This window comes from Peromyscus leucopus, chromosome 3 (assembly GCF_004664715.2).
Source record: "Peromyscus leucopus breed LL Stock chromosome 3, UCI_PerLeu_2.1, whole genome shotgun sequence".
Classification (NCBI taxonomy): Eukaryota; Metazoa; Chordata; class Mammalia; order Rodentia; family Cricetidae; genus Peromyscus; species Peromyscus leucopus.
The window spans coordinates 5102758-5122597 of record NC_051065.1 but is presented as its reverse complement, the minus strand read 5'-3'; the positions used below and the strand labels follow the sequence as shown (position 1 = coordinate 5122597).

Below are 19840 nucleotides of genomic sequence, written 5' to 3'. Positions count from 1 at the left end.
GTACCACATACGACTCAGAGAAATCCCATTGTAGTTAGGCTGGAAACCCCCTCTTTGTGGACACTCTGAGTTTTATGTAGGCTGCTGAAGGAGAAAGTTGCTAATGATTTTATCTAGTTATAGACCATGCTTACTGAAATGCTGACCTACTAGGCAAGATGTCTACTGCTGCAATAGTCACACAGCTATGTAGGGCACAGCCAATAACTTTGTGATTGAAATGGAGGCCTGCTTCATGACAGGAAGTACACATCTTGTATTATAAACCTGTTCAAAAGTTCATGGTTGTAGAGGACATGGATGCCAGGGGAAACATACCATCATTGTTCCCCTAAATTGATATATTGTTGGACTTCCTTCTAAATATTTATGTTTATAACCTTAGACTAGTGTGGCTTTCATCCCAGGTCAGAGAAGCTCCTTTATGTCAAAGCTATGATCAATGCAGAGACCCCTATCTGGTCAAAATGCTAAAAATAAGTGACTGCTGAATACTTAACTCTAAACTGGGACATCTGTATCTCATTTTCCCTGCCTATCTGCAAGACCCAAGGAATATCATGGTGAAGAATCCAAGGAAGAATAGGCGATAGTGAGAAATGCCATGAAATAGTGCCTTTCTTATGTGAGAGCTTTTGCAACCAAGAACACATTGTAGCAATAGATACCTGCATAAGATTGGGAGCTTCAACCTCCCATCACAGATTTTAAAAAGTACCCATGAGATTCCATCCCTTCCTTGACAACTAATGACTACTGCAGAAAACTGTTTTTGGTTGGTTCTTACTCTGGCTCTTTAGCTTTCTGACTCCTTGAGGGGCCTGCTACCCAGCTCCCAAATAAATCATGCACAGAGATTTATTCTTAATTATAAATGCCCAGTCTTAGCTTGGCATGTTTCTAGCCAGTTTTTCATAACTTTACATCATCCCATCTACCTTTTGCCTCTGGACTTTTAAATTTCTCTTACTTCTGTATATTTTACTTTTACTGTTACTCGATGGCTGGCTGGGTGGCTGGGTGGCTGGCCTCTAGCATCCTCCTCTCCTTGTTCTCTTGCTTTCTTCTTTTCTCCTCCCAAATTTCTCCTTCTATTTATTCTCTCTGCATGCCAGCCCCACCGATCCTTTCTCCTGCCTCCCTATTGGCCATTCAGCTCTTTATTAGACCAATCAGGTGTTTCACACAGGCATAGTAACACAGCTTCACAGAGTTAAACAATGCAACATAAACAAGTGCAACACATCTGTGCATCATTAAAACAAATATTTCACAGCATAAACACATGTAACCTTAATATAATATTCTCCAACAGAAAAGGACATCATTTCTGCCAATTATGTAGCAATTAGAGGACATATTGAGAAGAAAAAGGAGTTTAGAGAAAAAGGAAGAGAAGAGTAATGGGGGTAGAATATAATCACAGTGTGTGTGTGTGTGTGTGTGTGTGTGTGTGTGTGTGTGTGTGAATAAAACTGTCAAAAATAAAAATAAATAATGCTTAAAAGAAACTTCATATGTCTTACTACTATTACTCAGACAAGTGCAAGGGAAGAATTATGATTAGAACTTTACTCTACTTTTCAGCCAAGGGAATTCAAAGCAGATTGAGATAACAGATGCTTCTCTCCAAGCCAAACACCTCACAGCACCATATAGAAGTTTGTTAGTTAAATTGGCAATGTTATGCTTTTTACTCTTCTTCAAAGTGTTTAGTCAAACAAATGATCCAAAGAATACTACAGGAATATATGTCTAGCAGCTCCTCCCAGAGAGAAGCATAGGCACCCTCCAGCAGGCAATATCATAGCTAAAGGAGCCCTGTCGTGAGTGCACCTGACCAATCTTGTGAATGTCTTTGTGACACTTTCTAGTAATTTCATGAATTTAAGTACTGTACACAACATGCAGGAAGATTCCTGTTTCCAATGCTTCTTCAAACACATAGGGAACTTCTGAAAGAAAGAAGTGGGCCAAAGCAGCCCTCAGTGCCAGAGCATAATCTGACCAATAAGATTTTGCCACCAATTCATTGTCAATCACTGGGATTCAGTCAATGGTGCATTTTTTTAAAATTAATCTAGCCATAAGTGGTTGTCACATCCTATCATAATGTTTTGGTATCATTTTTTAAAACTGTCTGATACCAGGCAACAAGGTTATTACATGAAATGTCTTAAAATAAAACTAAGACCAAAAAAGTAATGTGTTTATTTAGAAGATCTGTGAAGTTACAGTCTAAATGCATACCTTCTGAACTCTAGTCTGCTTCTAACTTCTTATTTTGTAAAAACTGTTCCAAAAGCCACGTTTAACAAAAGAGCCTCACCTGTTATTTCAGTCAAGACAGGAATTCTTTTTTTCTAAGGACAAGGTGATAGGGAATTTCAGGCTCATTGATGTCCAGACTGTTACAGGTGTTCTTTTTCTGTTTTTTTGTTTTGTTTTGTTTTGTTTGTTTGTTTGTTTGCTTGCTTGCTTCTTTTATAGTCTAGGAAATAAGATGTTGTAAGAATCCCTTCCCTGGGGAGATGTAAACAGTGTTCAAACCCTCTTCATAAGGTCCCAAAAACAAAGTGTGTGTGTGTGTGTGTGTGTGTGTGTGTTGGTTAGTTTTGTCAACTTGACAAAAACTAGAGTCATTTGGGAAAAGGGAATCTCAATTGAGAAAATGCTTCCATAAGATTGGCCTAAGTCAAGTCCCTGGAACATTTTCTTGATTAATGATTGGTGTGGGAGGACCCTATACCAGTATGGATGGTGATAACCCTAGGAAGGTGGTCTTGGGTTGTGTAAGAAAGAAGACTGAATAAGCCATAAAAATGAGCCAGTAAACAGGATTCTTCTGTGACTTCTGCTTCAGTTCCTGCCTTCAAGTTCTTGTCTTGAGTTCCTGTCCTGACTTCCCTCAGTGATGGAGTGAGCCTGAGATGTATGCTGCACTAAACCCCTTCCTCTTCTCCAAGTTGCTTTTGGCCATTGTTTTATCACAATAGAAATTGTAACTAATATAATATGATTCTCCTAAAGTTAACTAGGCTTACTTAAGAAGCATGGCTGAAATGGTTACCAGAAGGGACGTGGGTGCCTCTAAAACAGCTGTATTGGCAGATCTGTAACCCATTAGGAATGATGGTTCCTTCGTAGTCACGTAGATAAAGTCCCCTTCTCCCAACTTTCTCACCTTATATCCTCTAGCCCCTCCCTGAGATCCGATGTACAATTAGGGAAGAATTGAACACAAATGTCTGGGGAAAGTGACTGGACATTCAGGTGAGGATCCATGATCAACACACTCTCTCATTCTACACGGGAATGTCAATAGCCCACAGCGCCGATGGTAACTGACTTGTGCAAGCCGGCCTAACCAACCTAACGAAGACAGTGGTTACTCTGCCTAGAGGACAACACTCTACAACATGAGGTAACAGTTAAATACTGTTATCTAGAAAACCAGTGAGCATATTATAGGGAGAAAATTAAATTTAACTCTTCCAGAAGCTACTCTTGTTTATTTTTTATTTAAATTTTTAATACGATACATTTTGAGCCTATTCTTTCCCCTTCCCCAGCTCCTCCCAGATCTTCCCCACCTCTCTACCCACACAACTTCATGTTCTTCTTCTCTTTCAGCAAAACACAAAAAGAAACAAGAATTACAAAACAAAACAAACTTCCCCCAAAACCACAACAAATAAAACTCAAAATGCCAAAACAAAGCACAAAGCAAACAAAATTTCTTTGTGTGTTGGCCAGCACCCCTAGGCTTGTGAGAATGTGGTTGATACACCCAATATCATTCCACTGGGGAAAACTAACTTTCCCTTGCCCAGGAGATATCATTTGCAAATAGCTTTGTGGTTGCGGGTGGGACTTTGTGTCCACTTCTCAGGACTGGATTTTTTTTTTTTCTGGTGTGAACCTGTGCAGGTCTTGTGTATCTGTCAAAGGCTCTGTAAGTTCATATGTGCATTAGCCCTGTTCTGTCTGGAAAACACTGTTTCCTTGGAGTGGTCCACCACCTCTGCCCATTATAATATTTCTGCCTCTTCTTTTACATCGATTCCCTGAGCCTTGAGGGAATGAGTTTGATAAAGACATCTCACTTATGGCTAAGTCCCCCAAAGTCTCTAACTCTGCACCTAGTTTGGTTGTGCCTCTCTGTGTCAATTACTATTTATTGCAAGAAGAACCTTCTCTGAAGACAGCTGAATGGTGCTCTTCTATATGACTATAGCCATGTCTTTAGAAGTCACTTTATTGCCCTATTTCTTTTTTTTCTTTTCTTTCTTTGTTTTTTTTAACTTTATAATTTAATTTAATTTTACATATCAGCCACAGATTCCCCTGTCCTCCTTCCTCCCGCGCCCCCTCTCCCCAGCTCACCCCCCATTCACATCTCCTCCAGGACAAGGACTCCCCCCCCCCTTTTTTTTGACAGGGTGTCTCTACAAAGTCCTGCCTCTCCTGGATCTCACTATATAGACCAGGCTGGCCCTGAACTCATAGTGATCTACCTGCCTTTGCCTCCAGAGTGCTGGGATTAAAGATACAGGCCACCAAGCCCAACATACTGTTTCTTTAGCAGAATAATAGTAGTAGGTTTTCTTCAGGGCCCATGACTTATGTAGTCCCTAATTCTTGGTCACCTTAGCAGGGTTCGGTGTGGGTTATAGCTAATGGAGTGACTTAAAAAAGAAAGTGGTTAGTTAGTTCCATAACATTTGTGCCACTGTTATGCTGGTCTATCTTTCAGGCAGGTCATTAATTTTGGTCTTAGGGTTTGCAGTTGAGTGATAACATGGTATCATAGGAAAGTATCTTCCAGTACCATGTAGCAGGAATCTTAAAAGTTCTTATTAATAAAAACAAACCTGGAGCCAGGTATTGGGGTGAACTGGAAGATCAGAGAACCAGAACAAGCCACAGCTACCTCACCTCGCCAGTTCCCCCAGCTGATCCTGTTTCCTCAGACTGGAAGCCTCTGAGTCCTTATCCAAATGCATCTCAGCTGAACTGCTTCTCTAAAGCCTGAATGCTTAACCAGCTAAAAGCTTCTAGTTTCTGGTCTTCACGCCTTATATACCTTTCTGCTTTCTGCCATCACTCGCTGGGATTAAAGGCTCACTTCCTGGAATTAAAAGCATGAGTCACCATGCCTGGCTGTTTCCAGTGTGGCCTTGAACTCACAGAGATCCAGAGGGATTTCTGCCTCTGGAATGCTAGGATTAAAGGTGTGAGTGCCACCATATTCTAGCCTCTGTATCTAGCGGCTGTTCTGTTCTCTGACCCCAGATAAGTTTATTAGGGTGCACAATATTTTGGGGAACACAATACCACCACAGTACCCTAAACACTAGTCAGCAGGGGTAAACAAAACTTACTCTTGGATTCAGAAGAGTTGTCTGGGATTTTAAGAATCTGTTTGAAGTATCCTTACTTGGCCAACAGGACTAGTTCAGAGTCCCTTTATTTTTCACTAACAAGACTTTGGAATAGTCTCCAAAAGATCTTCTTAGTTTTTAAACACTTTATTCAACACTCTATTCCTCTAAATGGCTCCGGCTTTCTATGAAACTTTGGGGTTTTGAGCCATCCTCAGGATATTCCTATTTGCCCTCCACATCCAATGTTTTGCGTTCAGCATTCTCATTAATTGATGGAGATCTGGGGCCGCTTTATGTGAATAAACCCTCGGAAGGTAAAATTGCCATTCTTTGTTGTATATAGGAAGCAAATACATAATACTCCTAAGCACTTGCTGCCATTGACTAACAAGACTGTTTCAAAGTGAGAATTTCAAGACTCAGCTTTTGGTGAACAAAAATTGAAGCATGCTAATAGATCTACTACTGCACAAAGTACTTCAGTGGTTTTCCCTTTGGAGACATTAGATCTTCCAAGAGCTGATGTTAAGGGAATCTTTATTATTATGAAAGATGAGTTGTTATGTCTTATTTATACTTGTTATTAATCATAAATCAAAATTACCCTGTTAGACAATTTAAGTATATATTCTTAACATCTTCAAACAGGGATAATCTCTTTCTTTCCATTTGAATGAATTTTTTTCTTATCTTGTAACTATGGCTATGATTTCAAACACTATCCTGAATAGAGTGATGAGGGGTGGACAACACTTGATGGCATTTTCTGCAGGTTTTTACTAGAAGACTGTTTAAAATCTTTTACTAGGAGTAAATTTTATCCAAAGGAGATAAGTCAGTATACAAAGGTTTTGAATTTATCTGTTTACAGGGTTAACTCAGGAGAAGACTAAGGAGATCCTTTCCCTATGACATCACTTGTAGGCATACAGCACTAAAATAAAAGAGACAAAATCAGTGTTACAACATAAGGTGGACTTCCAGCAAGAATACCAAGTTTTCAAACATAATTAGGCAAGCAAGTGGTTCCATAAATGGTCTTGTTGTTTTCATAAGACAAAATAAAGTAAAAATATGGATACCAAAGGAAAATAAAAACTAAGAAATAGAAGATCCTTATGTGAGACCCATGACTTTAAAGTTTCAAGGGGCTTATAGGTATCTTATATTACTTTTAGACTGAAAGTCTTAGATTGCAATAGCAGGTGGCCTTGACTGGACTTCATTGAATTTCCGGGATGGTCAAAGGCCAGTTCTTCATAAACATCACCAAAATAGCATGGATATGACCAAGCTGAGGGTGTTTTTCCTTAATGGGGTTTTACTGTTATTATTGCTATAATAAATTTCCATAGTCAGTCTAACCCTATAAGTAAAAGATGTTTATTAGCTCAAGTTTTAAGAGAGTCCATGCATTGAGTTGACATTGACTCAGCTTGGTGAGGACCTTCTTGACTGTGAGGAAGTGATCATATTACCAACAGGAAGCGTGAGACACAGTGATCAATAGACTCCCAAATGCATAGTCTCAAAGTACTCCTTCTAGAATCCAACTCTTAAAGGTCCCATCACTGCTACATCAATACCACCACACAATAGACCAAGTCTCTGACACATGGACAATTAAAGAGCTCAGCCTGAAATCATCCATAAACTATAGCATGAGAAAAGAGAGAATAGTACGTGGGCAGTTTTTAGTAACTTCTCAGTATGAGGGAAAAGAGGGCAGAATTGTGAGATTTAAGGGACCATTTGAGATTGTATAAAAACTGTAATATAATGGGCTACTGGACATAGCAAGGAAAAGTAATCTAGATTATGTTATGCAATCTAACATTGATCTTTTTTCAGAATGTTCCTGCAAAAAACAATGAAGTTATTTATAATTTTAGTCTTTCTGGGGAAACATTTTCTGAAAGCTATATTGATAAAAAATGGAATATTAAAATTCTATTAGCAAAGAGAGATGAATAATAAAGCCACATTGACGTAGGTTACGTAAGAAGTGTGGGAATGAAAGCTTTATTTCTCACTTTGTCTTCCTCCCACAGACGAATCTGTTTCTTAGTGTCTCAAAGGGCTTTGAAGAATGTGAGGGCATTGTGTTCATTGTTAACTGATGATGTTCACAGGAGCCCACAGGGATAATGATCTCTTGTCTACAACTCTGCAGCTGTTTTCCAGGTATCCTCCCTCAAATCCTGTTCTCTTCCAGGTGACTCCATCCCATTGTAGCCATAGTAAGATCTTAAGTGAAAACTACATTTCAGTATCTTTTTATGTTACATTCAAAGCCAAATCCTTGCTGAAGCCTGTAAAGTAAGCCGACTCTGGGGCTGAGCTTGGAAGGGTGTGCTGTAGGGGGCCCTGTGTTGACCTCCCCCGCCTCCACTGCCATTCTCCTGCCCCCCAACATGATAAGCACTAAACTAGAAGTCTATGTGAAAAGACTATGTGAAAGGGAGGATTTACCTTTCTGTGGATTATGTGGTCAAGAGGCCTAGAGTCTACTGTTCACTGTCTGAAAACCTGCTGATAGGATTGTCTTCCCCTCTGCCATTTGATTCATACCTATAGAGGTACAACTGACGGCAGACATGCACACTCTAGAACTAAGAAGTGGTCCAGGGACAGCTGTTTGCTGACATGGCTATAGTTATCTAAGATGGCTGGATATATATATATATATATATATATATATATATATATATATATATATACCATCTCTTGAATAAGAGCTTAGAGCTAGAAATGGAAAGAGAATGAGCCAGACCAAAGGCCAACAGCCAATGGTAGAACTACAAACCTAGACTTTTTGTTTCTAAATTCTCCTATAGATTTTTCAAGCATTCTGGCATGTACTTACTTTTATTAATTCTCTGTTACTGTCTTTTTGTTTAGTTCAACCATTATCTTTCCTTTTTTCATAACAAAAGCACCCTTTAATCAAGCCCTAGCTTGTGTGGAAGAGGCAGAGAGATGCTTTATATGCCATAGTATATCAAGTTCTGAGGTGTGTCTTCAGGGTTATTTTCCAACCTCAGAGAAGTTTAGACTTGTGACAAGGATTCCAAAGTAGAAATCGTTCTTGTTTTCTCGAAACAATTGGCACATTGACCAGATCTCAACTGAACTGTGACTCATCAGTCACTGACAAACAGAAACAGTTGCTCAGAAATCCTGGGCAAATAACGCAAAGGCTCATCCTTACCCATTGTGAATTATTATCCTAAAGTGCAGTTGGCATAAATGCAAGACATTTACAACAAAGTATCAGGCTAATTGCCTGTGAAGATAACTCCCCTGAGCCAGGCAAGTTTCAGAATAGACTGATCTCAGGCATCTTTCAGGATATCAGTAATTTCTCCTACATGCACTCAGTTCTGAATGTACATTTCCCCTTTTTTAAAGAAGGAAGTGACTGGAAACCACACAACACAATGTTTTCCTTTCTCCCTTCCAGCTCTGCATTCCAGAAAAGCAGGTACGCACATTTAACTTTACTCTGTGCCTGGCACTTGTAAGTTGTTTTTGTTTTGCTGTTGTGGTTGTTTGGTTTTTTGTTTTTGTTTTTGTTTGTTTGTTTGTTTGTTTGCCTGAAGCAACAAAAACCAAGAATGCTATCAGATCTCAGTCTGCAATAGAAAGTACAACAAAATGAAAATATGGCATTTTGTTTTCTGGAATCTGCAGTTTGGTAGCCATGAATTGAGAAAGAGTAGTGTGGTAACTTAGGCTAGGTAACTGAGCAGCACAGGCTTCTCATCTCCTATCTGCTCATGGAAGGCAAAAGCCAAAGGTCCAGCAGTCCCAGAAGGCTAACCTTAGTCACCTCTCCTTAGCATGGTGAGAAAGAGACAAATAATGATGTAAAGCAGACAAGGAGTTTATTCAGTCTGGCAGTGGTTTATCCAGAGCAGGGGTTCTCAACCTTCCTAATGCTGTGACCCTTTAATACCATTCCTCATGTTGTGGTGACCCTCAACCATAAGATTATTGCATTGCTACTTCATAACTGTAATTTCCCTACTGTTATGAATCGTAATGTAAATATCTGATATGTAGGACATCTGATATGGTTTCCCAAAAGGGTCGTGACCCACAGGTTGAGAACCACCGATCTAGTTGGCTCTAGGAACCACAAATCCATTTTCAGGTTACTGACATGAGGTTTTAGGCTTAAGTGGAGGAAAAACTGGGCCAAGAGATACACATAGGCTGTCATACTGGTGTGTGGTGCTCAATCAGTGTTTCCATTCTGAGTCTGCAATGTGAATTGAAAAAGTTTGTATCATGGTCGTCACTTGAATTCAATCTCATCCTTAAGCATTTACGTTCCTGGGTATCCTTGTTTGAGGGTGGTCTGATATGCCAAGTTTTGTTCTTTTAGGAACCCAAGATGGCTTGAGAGGAAAGGGTAAGGACAATGACTTATAGCTGTGCTTTCAGCCAAAGCAAAGGAGACAGACAAAAAGAAAATTAAGACAGAGATTCCTAACTTCATGCTGCTTTTGATTCCTTTGTTTACCCAAAGGAGGAGTTAATGCTTTCTAGAAAAAAATAACTTCTAGCTGCCCCTTTCAGCTCTAAAGGATGTTGCTGGAGAGCTTCTCTCCAGCTTCCACCAAACCCCGCAGTCCCACAATCCACGTATAAAATAACCACTCAGACGCTTATATTACTTATAAACTGTATGGCTGTGGCAGGCTTCTTGCTAACTGTTCTTATATTTTAAATTAACCCATTTTTATAAATCTATACCTTGCCACAAGGCTGCTGGCTTACTGGCATCTTTACATGCTGCTTGTCCTGGTGGTGGCTGCAGTGTCTCTCCTCCTTCTTCCTGTTTCCCCAATTCTTCTCTCTCCTTGTCCCACCTATACTTCCTGTCTGGTCACTGGCCATCAGTGTTTTATTTATATAGAGTGATATCCACAGCACTTCCCCTTTTCTTCTTTTTTTAAAAAGGAAGGTTTTAACTTTAACATGGTAAAATTACATATAACAAAACAATTATCGAGCAAGAATTATAGTTATAATATTAAAGATGTCCTATCTATCTTATATTTGTGAGTTTAAGGTTTTATATCTAACTTATCTTTTATCATAACTGAAGAAATTACAACTATCTAGTATTCAACCACATCAAAGACCTCAGAAGGCTATAATGGTACCTGAGAAATGATAGATGGATGCAAGCAACTTTTGGGAATCTTGCAAGAGTAGACCAAGACAGTTGGCAGCCTGGACAGTCACCTAATGTTTCTCAGCATTGTTGGTGCATTCAAATTGGCTACAGACCTAGAATATCTGACAGACCATTTTCAGAAGCAGGAATTCTGAAAGACCATCTTACCCTGTCTTGGCAGAGTACAGTGATCGCTTTCCTTGTGTCCCGCTTGTCCAGAAAGGACAGCATTGCATTTGTACTGTCAGCCATCAAGGCAAGGGCAGTTCTTTGCCCAATAGGCCATTTTGTGCCAAGAAGACAAACTTCCAAATGGAAATGTCTTAGAAGCCCAACATTCTCTCGGGAACAAATTGGTGCAGCCAGGAGCAATTGTGTCTCACGTCAACAGAATTCTAAGTTATTTAAATGTCATATTATCTAGGTCTATGAAGTGTTTGAAGATTACCTATCTCTCTGAAATATATCTATGTATACGTAAAAGACTTAACTAACATGGCTACAAATAAGATTATCATAGATGACTAATTATTAATCTATTTTTAATTATCCATTACAAATTTAAACGAGTTACATAAACATAATACCTCAAACAAGAATAGAAATATATATGTATATATACAGTATAACAAAATTAGCTTCAAGTTTGTATCAATAAACTAAAATTTATACCAATGTAAAACATTTTAAACATAAACTAAAATCTATACCAATGTAAAACCTTTTAAACAAGTTGTTCTTCAAAAGTAGGTTTATTAATCTACCCTTTTATCTTATCATCTCTATATCCTCCTATATATCTATATCATATCCCCTTTTCTTTTTTAGAAAGAGATCACATTTATAATCAACCTGTTTTAAATAAAAATATTGGTTTTTCTCTGTCCCACACCAGAGGGCTCTTCTGATTTGGGACAGAAGAATCTCTTAACCATTTTTTTTTTAAAGCAATATGTCTGGGTTTAGATGGGGAGTGAGCCAATTCCACCTCTAAAGCCAGCTTGGTATATTTGGGAATTTGGGCGTAGCATCTCTTACTACTTCCTGCTGGAGGGGGGCGCTGTATCTTATGGGGACGCAAAGAAAATTTTAGGCCTATGGGGTAGTCCTTGAGGCTGTATTGTGTGAACCAGTTGACTTGAAACCATTCTGGATGTTGGATCATCTGGGCTATGGTGTCATCGGAGATCTTTCAGGGGGTCTTGGCTGGTCAAACCTGATTTATCTTAATCTGGAACAAATCCATAGCCTCTGGCTTTATGTGGAAACAAAAGCAGAACCTCTTTTTCGAAGTAACATATCCTTATATCCAAATTTTGAAGTCAAGGTACCTTTAAAATTTACGTTTTGGCATAACTGAACAGCTTTTACAATCAAATGTTTTTGTTTAGTTAAAAATATCAAAGACAACATAATCTAGATTTTCTATGTGATAGCCATTTTTACGTGGCTTATTACCTTTAGTGTTTTTTTTAAAACAATTTATTTTTAGATAGTATTTGTTCATATAATGGTATTTTTTTGTCTTTTAAGCCTACGTACATTTTTACATGTATTATAAACTATTTCATCTGAATCAGTCTTATTGACTGTAGCCTTCTAAGCCTGAAACGGCGCTGTGGCTGATGGCTCCGCCCCCTTCAGCTTTTCAACATGTTTTTTTAGCTCTGGGAGTCAACAAGTCTCAGAAATAGTAGGTCTATGCTTTTATCAAAGCAGCATGTAGCCCAGAAACCTCTTTTTTTTTTTTTTTTAATACTAGTAAAGACTAAATCTACCACACAGCGTAATGTGCCGCTGGCAGACACCTCATTACCGCCATACTGTTGGTCAAACGCACACGCCAGGAACCCGCCAGTGTTCAAACCCACATTTTGTGGCGTCTAGCTGCCCGTATGAGACAAGAAGCAGGAACCTGGTTTTGGCTCTGTTTAGAATTGGTTATTAAATATTCTCAGGTTTAAGGTGGAAACTCGAGCCATTGGGTGCCATTTGTTGCTGGAGGGCTTCTCTCCAGGTTCCCCAAGCCCCGCAGTCCCACAATCCATGTATAAAATAATCACTCAGACACTTATATTACTTATAAACTGTATGGCGATGGCAGGGTTCTTGCTAACTGTTCTTATATCTTAAATTAACCCAGTTTTATAAATCTATACCTTGTCACGTAGCTGGTGGCTTACTGGCGTCTTTACATGCTGCTTGTCCTGGTGGTGGCTACAGTGTCTCTCCCTTCTTCCTATTTCCCCAATTCTCCTCTCTCCTTGTCCCGCCTATACTTCCTGCCTGGTCACTGGCCATCAGTGTTTTATTTATATAGAGTGATATCCACAGCAATAGGATTCTGAAAGGAGAATCATAAACTATGTGTCTATACCTGGAGGCTCCAAAGGTTTCCTAGCTACAAAACAGTAATGGATATTCTTCTTCTTTGACATTGTAATTGATTTATGAGTAGATGCTTTCCAGATAGCTTCTGATCATAAATATTTTATACACTCACCCCAAACCAAATATGTTTCTTTTTTTCTCTCCAGAGTACATTGACATCCAGGATAGCCTGAGTTTTTGGTGCCTTCGATGCGTATTCTGTACTGACTCTCAGCCATGTTCAGAATTTCCTCCAAGTAGGAGCTGTGGAGGAAAAGCCCAGAGTTACTCTATTGAAAGTGGAGAGAGTGAAAGAGTGTACCTTCTTAGCGTGTTTCAGATTTGGTGATGTTCTGCAATGATAAGAAGCTTAAGTCCAGCAGTTCCTATCGAGATTTTAATAATCTGAGAATTTTAATTTCAGAACATGCATGAACCTTTTGAAGCATTCTTGAATAAATTTGAGCACAGATTGCTTTATAGAGTCTATACAGTCCTCCATCTCCTAAAGCCTCATGACAAATGGTCATGTTTTCATGTTGTAGGTTTTTAAATGTTTGCCTCAGGAACTATTTTGTTCCTTCTAAAAGTTTATTGTGCATCTCAGAAGTCTTAAACCACCTCCAGGTGGTCCACTTTGGAATCTTATGGCACCTGCACTATATTGTTCAACAAATGTTCATGGCCCGGAGACACACTGTGATATTATAATTTAATGCAATCCCAAACAAGCCAAATGCCATTAAATGAAGGAGAGGAATTCCTGCGAATTTCCAGGGAAACCAGGGAAAATGCAAATGAGTTTCACTTCCTCTTCAAGACAAATGATGTGAATATCCAATCAAAGGGTGTTTGGGGCTAAGGCTACAGGAAACCGTAGAGGAGGCCTTGAGCTGTGCACATGCGTGCAGGCCAGAGGCTGCCTTTACTGAACTGCTAACCTGCGAATGAATTTATATTTCAGTCTCCCCAGGAAAATCACTCTATAAACCAGTTTATGATTGTCTTTCTCTCATCCTCATCGCAGCTGCCGGCTACTGAAAGCGATGATCTCAGAGTCCGCTGTCCCTGCCAGAGAGCTCGCACACAGAGAGATGCCTTTGTGAGGCTAGCCATAGAAACCTGCATAAAATTGGCCTTCTTTCCTGAGCAGAACCACACGAACAAAGATGAGTTTGTTGCTGACTCAGAGCTCAAAGCTTTGTTTTGTAAAGCCCTCTGAATGTATTGCACTCTGCCAGAGGAGAAGGGCTCCTTCCATCAAATGGCAGGGGAGGGGGGGGGGACAGTAAGCGGAAATCAGGCAACAAATCCCAGTGCACACCCTTCAGGGGGAATTTGTGAATAAAGTGGCCTGAAACTTTTTTTTTCTTTTTTGCTGAATACTGGTCACATTTCACAAACTGAATAAAAATGAAAGGAAAGGGAACTTTAATTAATGGGATGCCTTTTGATTCGCAGAGCAGAACCGCCACAGCAGATGTACCAGCAAAGAGGATTAGATCGTCCCTTCTATGAGGCACTGAAATCTCTTTTTCCCCTCTGTAGTAACCCCATTGAAGAGAGGCTGTCTTTAGTGTCTAAGATTCAGTGTGGCAAAGAAACCGCTGTGCTGAGGCACAATGGACCACTCTCACAAGACCAGACAGAAGATGTGAGCAGAGAGCTAATACCCCTTGAAATCTGAGCAGAACAGGTTCAATTTTACTATCTTTAAAAAGTGAAATTCAAAGAAAAAAATTAGTCATGCACTCAAATTGGTAAAAATGTGCATTAAAGTGTGTCTTAAAACATTTATGAACAACATTCCACACTAGGAAAATTCAAATTGAATCAAGAAGGAATCTCAACTAATTGTCCTTTGTTTTAATTTAATCACTCCAGGGTGCTTTGGGTTTCAGAAGGGCGTTTGTTTTGTTTCCATGACCATTGTTCAGATCTTCATCTAATAATATAGACCTACTTGCAATCAAATGAATAATTCCAAAATGTCAAATTTCATTGCTATCAGAGCCCAAGCCATTCAGCAAATCACACAGAGAGCAAGTACAGTCCTTTAAAGTGTGTGTGTGTCAGAGGGAATAACACATACTTTTCCTGTCCTTGGTGTGACCATGAAGGATAAGGAAGACCAAAAAAGTGTTTGTTCTTACATCTAGTTCCAGGTCCTGTTTTTATGAAAGGAGCTACAGGGAAAAGTTGTTATGGTGGAATACTCCTCAGCTAGGGTCTCAGTCTATGGAAAATAGCTGTGGTTCTCTGTATAACCCAGATTGAAGGGAATCATGAATGCTGGCACAACTACAGACTCACCCATTCAAGGGAAGGGTGAGGTCAACACCCTACGGAAGTGGGGAAAATAATCCCCCCTCCTGCTTCTCATCCTTCCCACTTCTATTTCTTACAGACAAGCTGTAGATCTGCCTGAGGCCAGGGACAAATGTTCACACAAATGATTTTCCTCTGTGCTTGTCTAACCAGAGAATCAATCCATTCTATTTGCTGCTATGTGGTTTTGTCTTTTGATAAGATACAGTCCACAAACAGACACTCTGCAGCATGCACACCGGCACTGTGCACACACACACACACACACACACACACACACACACACACACACACATGAGCCTAGGTTTCACCCTCTTGTTGTAATAGCAAAATTGCATTTTCCACAAGCTATGACTCTTTAAGAGGAACGGATCACTATGTGAAAAGTGTCTTCACACTGATGATGTTCTTAATGCATTTTGTTTTGTATTGTGTTTGATTTTTTTGTAATGCATATTTGGTAGGTGCAACGTGGGCTATTTGAATTTTCAACTAAAGGCGACCTTGTCACCAGGCTTTTACTCTGAGCTCCCCGGAGCTTGCACTCCTTATGATCTCCATGAACAGAATTCAGAGGAGATACACAGTATAGAAGACAAACAGAGCTCACTAGAGAGCAAAGTGGGTCATGCTCAAGAAGTGACAGTGGGCAGTGGCCTAAGAAACTGTGTATCAACTGGTATTTTAGGTATCTTCTGTACCATTTCTAAAGTCTCTGGAACAGGCAGATATCCCAAGGGGCAGTATTTTGTCCTGTCCAGGTGACTGACAAACCCAGTTAGACTGTCTTACAAAATGAGGAAGTGGAGTGCATTTTTTTTTTAAATCAGAAAGCCTCCTACTAGATTGATGTTTGAAATGTAGAGCTCCTGGAACTAGATTTAGATAGTTGTCAACCAATGACCTTTGGAGAAGTTCAGGATGCTGGGTCCCTTTTCAGAATCACAGATACAGATATGACTCAACCAGCAATTATGTAGAGTCCCACAGTCCCAGTCTTTGGATTTGTTTATTTATTAATTTCATGTAGGGTCTTACTATATAGCCGTGGTTAGCCTAGGACTCTTTATGTAGATCAGGCTAGTCTTAAACCACAGAGATTTTCCTGCCTCTGCCTTCAGAGTACTAGGATTAAAGGTATATGTCACCAAGTCCAGATCAATGTTTGGTTTTATAAGCTGTTAATTAAGAGGAAAAGTCCATCTCTAATGTTCTCCAAGACTGCTAATACCCAACTAGTAAACTAATGATGTTACCTATTTCTCTATTTTCCTAAAAGATTAAGCATCCTTCTCTTTCAAATGGATAGACAGGTTCTTGGGGGCCATTGTTGTTGTCCTGGGTATGTATGCAATATTTATTGTCTTTCCTTTGCCTTAAGATGGATGGTTCTCAACCTGTGGATCATGACCCCTTTGGGGTTGCATACAAGATGTCTTGTTTGTCAGATAGTTACATTATCATTCATAACAATAACAAAATTACAGTTATGAAGTAGCAACATGACAGAGAAATGGATGAGATCTGCATGAACAACATGGACATGAGTGGGAGTAATGAAGGGCAAGGGTCGAGGGAAAGAGAGCTTAGGGGAGCGGGAGATCCCAGCTGGATCAAGAACAGAGAGGGAGAACAAGGAATAAAAGACCATGGTAAAAGAAGACCACATGAGAATAGGAAAAACCAAAGTGCTAGAGAGGCCCACAGAAATCCACAAAGATACCCCCACAATAGACTACTGGCAATGGTCAAGAGACAGCCCAAACTGACTTACTCTGATGATAGGATGGCCAAACACCCTAATTGTTGTGCTAGAAACCCCATCCAACAACTGAGGGATCTGGATGCAGAGATCCACGGCCAGGCCCCAGGTGGGGCTCCGGGAGTCCAGTTGGTGAGAAAGAGGAGGGTTTGTATGAGAGAGAATTGTTGAGACTAAGGTTGGAAAAAGCACCGGGACAAATAGCCAAATGAATGGAAACACATGAACTATAAACCAATAGCTGAGGAGCCCCCAACAGGATCAGGCCCTCTGGATAAGTGAGACAGTTAATTAGCTTGATCTGTTTGGGAGGCATCCAGGCAGTAAGATCGGGTCCTGTACTCAGTGCATGAGTTGGCTGTTTGAAACCTGGGGCTTATACAGGGACACTTGGCTCAGGCTGGGAGGAGGGGACTGGACCTGCCTGGACTGAATCTACCAGGTTGAACTGAATCCTCAAGGGAGTCTTTGCCCTGGAGGAGATGGGAATAAGGGGTGGGCTGAGGGGAAGGCGGGGGAGGGGGCTGAATCTGTGGCTGATATGTAAAATTAAATTAAATTATAAATTAAAAAAAACACAATTTCATTGTTGGGGGTCACCATAACATGAGGAACTGTATTGAAGGGTCACAGAATTAGGAAGGTTGAAAATTACTGCCTTAGGCCAATGACACTCTCAGGATGGACCACCAAACCTGTGGAGAAAGCCTCATCATAACCCTTAAACTTATAACCCTTAAACACAAGTGTGTATATGGAGCACACACATCCATGAAGAGCAAGCAGAGGTATTCACAGCAGAGCAGGAATGACACTCCAGAAGATCTTTGAAAGACAGTGTCATACCAGCTAATGTTTATATGAAATTCAGTCACATAGCGATGGACCAGACATTAGCCAACTTTTATTTTAATATAGTTGCAAAATGAAATTCCAATGATCTATAGCATATTGTTGATCACACTGTCTTTACTGTGGTAAAACTGCTGCAGATGAAGAAAAGACTCTTATATTGGGCAATCTGTGAACATAAATTAGACAAAGTATTGCAGCTCCCCGTAGTTTCAGCCCCAGCAGAGTCACAAAGCTGCTGTGACTCTTCCTACAGTGTGTGATGCAGGGGTTGACCACCCTAAGTCCTCTCTACGTGATAAATATCTCAGTTCTTCCAACCATTCCTCGAAGTTTCTGTTTTAGCCCCTCTAATATCTGTGCAAAAACACCTCTAAATTCGTGTGTGTGTGTGTGTGTGTGTATGTGTGTGTTCATGTATGTACATGTTCAGGTGTGTGCATTTGCACACGTGTTCATGTGCCAGAAGAGAACCTGAGATGTCATTGCTTGGGCATTATCCATCTTTTCATTTGAGACCAAGTCTCTCATTGCCTGGAAACTTGCTAGTTGGAGAGGCTGACTGGTTAGCAAGCCCTGGGGATCTGCATGTCTCTGCCTTCCAAGCAGGAGGATTATAAGCATGCACTGCCATGCCAGGCTTTTTTTTAAAAAAAAAAAAAAAAAAAAAAAAAAAAAAAAAAAAAAAAAAAAAAAAAAAAACATGGGTTCTGAGTTGGGTGTGTACCAAACTGAAGTTCTCTGTGCTTGCCCGAGCTATCCGCCTAGCCCTTTCCCTCTTCAAATTATTTTCCCAAAGCTTTCCGTTGTTTCTGGAAGCATGTTTCAAGACTGTAGCCATATTTTTCTTCACCTCCAAACTGTCCTTTCTTCGGTGAATGTGAAACTGCCAACTGTATTATGGAAGGTGCTGTTTGGAGCAGGTAGGAATACTGAACATAAAACATGAAATGAATTTTCTTGCATGTGCAAATAGATGCTCCAGGCAAAATGAAAGATCCATTCTATCAGAGGCTCCAGAAATATGCTGTGAGAGTGAAAAGCAAGCATGTAATTATCAGACTGAGGGATGGTAGAATCAAGGCACAGACACTGTAGGTGGACAGGTAGCATCTGAGAATGTCCAAGAAGTAAGACATAAGGTAAGGAATGGTACCCGAAAGGTGTGCCGGCCAAAGCCAGCCTCATTTACCAGGACCAGGAGACACCCCTTTTGCAATCTCAGCTTTCAGCAGGGTGAGTAGCAGAAGTTTATTTCCACCTGCACTTTGCTTTGCTGTGGGCAAATGAGCCTTCCACATTCACAGCCAGGCATCACTGGAGTCAGTCTCAGTCCTGTTATAGAAGCGTGGTCATGCTGGCATTCTTGGATGTCCCCACCCTGGTCAGTAAGAGAGTAGAGGTTCAGTAGGTGAAGCCTGCTGAGAACTGTTAAACAGGTAGCATAAAGATGAGCTGAGTATCTAGGGAGCTTAGGAAAGGTTGTGATACAGCCAAAGGCTGGACACAGTGGGCAGAATGGTATCTGTCCAGGTCTCAAGAAACTTGCTTTTGAAATCCTCTTTTTCAGCAGGCATTAGGAAAGTAAGGCTAAAGTTTATTTTTTACAATTTGCCCTTCTCTGATTTTTAAGACAAGATTTATGTTTTAAAAGTTACACATGTGCGCACACACACACACACACACACACACACACACACACACAATGCATGTCTGATTGTGTGTGGTTGTGTGCACATGTGTATATGTCAAGGAAGACAGAAGACCCAAATGACCCTGGATCTGGAGTCACTGGAAGTGAGCCACCCAGTATGGGTGCTGGGATCTAACTCAGGTCCTCTGCACAGGAGTACATGTCCCTAAACTGCTGAGGCATCTCTCCAGCCCCTTCTCTGGTTTTCACATACAGGTTCCTGTGCCTTGGAAGCCTCCACTCTACCAACCCTGGGTACA

At 40.3% G+C, this 19840-nt stretch overlaps 1 pseudogene; it reads left to right on the top strand.

Annotated features, from left to right (window-relative positions):
• The window catches only part of LOC114695585, a 43489-nt pseudogene that overhangs the window by 21903 nt on the left and 1746 nt on the right, over positions 1-19840 (top strand).